This window comes from Neofelis nebulosa, chromosome X (assembly GCF_028018385.1).
Source record: "Neofelis nebulosa isolate mNeoNeb1 chromosome X, mNeoNeb1.pri, whole genome shotgun sequence".
Lineage (NCBI taxonomy): Eukaryota > Metazoa > Chordata > Mammalia > Carnivora > Felidae > Neofelis > Neofelis nebulosa.
This window is the reverse complement of record NC_080800.1, coordinates 95,794,753-95,798,041: the sequence shown is the minus strand read 5'-3', so window position 1 is coordinate 95,798,041 and position 3,289 is coordinate 95,794,753. Positions and strand designations below refer to the sequence as shown.

At 54.8% G+C, this 3,289-nt stretch overlaps 1 pseudogene; it reads right to left on the bottom strand.

Annotated features, from left to right (window-relative positions):
- Positions 1-1,752: 1,752 nt before the first annotated feature.
- LOC131502127 (Y-box-binding protein 1-like) lies at positions 1,753-2,690 on the bottom strand (annotated as a pseudogene).
- Positions 2,691-3,289: the final 599 nt, after the last annotated feature.

The window sequence follows — 3,289 nt, the reverse complement described above, 5'->3', positions numbered from 1 at the left end:
TCAGCTGTTCGGAGAATGTGATAGATGCATATGTGCCTATAAAAAAGTTCCTGAGATAGACGGTTAAGGGTACAAAGGCAGAATACAGAACAGTGTGACTGCTATGCTCTCATTTGTGTAAAAGAAAAACAGACACATACGACTCTTAGGTGAAAGTATAAATAAGACACTCTTAATAGCGAGCGTCTCCAAGGAAAGGACCTGGATGTCAAGGGCAGTAGGGAGATATCTTTTCCATCATATACCCTTTGCCTCATTAAAAATTTTACTATGTGCCTGTTACTTTTTCAATAGAAGGATATTGTTAATTAAGAAAAAAGAAATCACGGGGCACCTGGGTGGCTCAGTCCGTTGAGCGTCCGACTTCGGCTCGGGTCGTGATCTCGCGGGTCATGAGTTCGAGCCCCGCATCGGGCTCACTGCCATCAGACTGTCATCGCAGAACCCGCTTTGGATCCCCTGTCCCCCTCTCGGCCCCTCCTCTGCTTGCGCCGTCCTAAAAATAAATGAAGATTAAAATAAATTAAAAAATAGGTATTTTTAAAAATCATGGGGTATCGGGATTGAGAATCAAACAGAAAACATTCCTCTTAGCGCTATCTTATCTGAAAAAAAGAAGAAAACAGATTTGCAAGTGTTGTCTTGAAGCAGCAAAGGAAGGGTAGGGGTTAAAAGTTTCTGGCACGCATGGGATGTCAAATGGAAATTAATTGGACAAATACCACTATTACTAACCTAAGACTGGTGGGATATCATTGGTGTGCTCTTTGTTCAGTGACTCGCTCTTGTCGTTTTTAACCTTCTTGAGGAATACTTGACAAATATAATAGCACATATTGCAAGCAGACAATGTGATAATTTGATATACGTATACATTGTGGAATTATTTACTGTTGAAAAATTTTATCAGTTTACTCAAGATTTCTATCTTCCAACACTATTTTCTTTCTTCGTGTGTGTGTGTGTGCGTGTGCACGTGGGTGGTATTTTTGGGGTGCATACCAGTGTGTGCGTGTCAATACTTATTGAGTGTCTGTGATATATGTAATGGGTGTGTGTTTTGTTACGTGTGGTTGTGTGTCCGTGGTGTGAGTGTGGTGTATGTGTGGAATTCTGTGAGTGAAACTCTGTGTGTCTTCATTGCCAACGCTGTTTCCTTTATTATTATTATTATGATTATTATTATTATTTGAGACCTTTATTAACAGGTGCTTGCCGTTCGTTAACTTTTGGAAAAAAATCGAGTTGTGAACTTTTATGACACGTTAAAAATGAAGTTCTTAAACATGTCAACTTGACCAGATAGGAAACCATTTGAAAACCTTGAACAGTGTCTTGAGACAAACCAGGCTTTTTTTTCTTTTCTTTTTTTAAAAACTGCGTTTGTCACTAACCAAACACCGACGTCTTTAGGTAAAAACAATAATGCCGATAGTTCTGGTTGTCTGGCCAATGGGCAACAAGCAGGCCCTTAAGGGCTGAAGCTCCAATCTTTGGCGCATTTCTTTTTTTTTTTTTTTAATTTTTTTTTTCAACGTTTTTTATTTATTTTTGGGACAGAGAGAGAGACAGAGCATGAACGGGGGAGGGGCAGAGAGAGAGGGAGACACAGAATTGGAAACAGGCTCCGGGCTCCGAGCCATCGGCCCAGAGCCCGACGCAGGGCTCAAACTCACGGACCGCAAGATCGTGACCTGGCTGAAGTCGGACGCTCAACCGACTGCGCCACCCAGGCGCCCCTGGCGCATTTCTTATTGCCGGAACTTCTTCCTCACCTCCCGCCGGACGACGAAACCGGATGATGGCAGAGGCGGTAAGCGGACACTTACCTCGCGTCGCCCTACTCGACGTCGGGAGTGGATGGACTCTCGGCCGGTGGATCGGCTGCCTTGGCCTCTTTGCCGTCTCGCGGTTTGGGGTTTTCTGGGCGTCTGCACGGGTAACCGAGGTTGCGGCGGGAGGGACGTGGGGGTGGGGGCTGACCTGGGGTCTCATCTCGTCCATCTTCCTTGTCGTCTTCGCCGCCGTCCTCCCTAAACCACCTTTGGAGAGGAGGCCCCGTGCGGGGCGGTGGTCCACCACCCAGGCCACCCTGGGCGTCACCGGTCTACCTTGCTCTGCCGCGCCCTGGTACCTTCCATCGCTTCTCCCCGCACAGGATGTTGGAAGGCTGTGGTCCGCGTCCACGCGGTCTCCGCACGTATTCAGGGGGGAAGCGTCGCCTGCGGTGGGTCGGCGCCGTGAGGGTCTGGCCTTCGCGAGCACGCTCCGGTCCCGGGTTCTTTCCCCCACGCTCACTGTCCCGGTAATTCTGCTGGGAATTGGGTGGAGGACCCCTGCCACGCGGATAGTGTCCGTAACGGTTAGGGTCCCCCGCAGAGTCACCGACCTGCACTGGGGCGGCGCATCTGCCCCTGACATTTGCTGCGTCTGCCCCCTCCTCTCCTTCAACATCTGACTCCGCAGTCTGTCCACCTCCTCCACTGCCAAGGGACTTCCTGGGAGTCTTCTTTATGGCAGTCTGGTGCGCAAATACAACTTCCTTGGTGTCATTCCTGGGGATGAAACCATATTCGTTACATTGAAGCATTCTGTTGTTCCCCAATCCTTCGTTGCGATGACCACATTGTGCCGGCAGGCGGCGCCCCTGTGAGGCTACCCGGGCGGCAGCTCCCTGTGCTGCCGCCCATATTGTGGGGCTTGGTGCCGCTAGTGGTAGGGAGGGGGGGTGGGGGGAGGTGCCGTGGTGGGGGAGGGGGAAGGTAGGGGTGGGGACGGACGCGGGGGTGGGGGCAGGGCTGGGGCAGCGGCGGGGGGGGGGGGGGGGGGGGCGAAGGGGTTGGGGGAGGGGCGAAGGGGTTGGGGGAGGGGCGAAGGGGTTGGGGGAGGGGCGCGGCGGGCGGTGGCGGGGGGGGGGTGGGGCACGGGGTGGGGGAGGGGCAGAGGGTGAGGAGGAGGGGTGCGGGGAGGGGGAAGGCAGGGGCCGAACGGTGGGTGGCCGGACACGGAATGGGGGCGGGGCAGGGCAGGGACGGCGGCGGGGGGGGGGGGGGGGGAGAGGCGAAGGGGTGGGGGAGGGGCGTGGCGGGAAGGCGGGTGGCTGGACGTGGGGTGGGGGGAGGGCCGGGGGGGCGGCGGGGGGGTGGGGCACGGGGTGGGGGGATGGGCAGAGGGCGGGAGGAGGGGGAAGGCAGGGGCAGGGACGGTGGGTGGCCGGATGCGGGGGTGGCGGTGGCGAGGGGGGTGGTTGGGGGAGGGGCAGGGGGTGGCCGGACGCGGGGTACGGGGA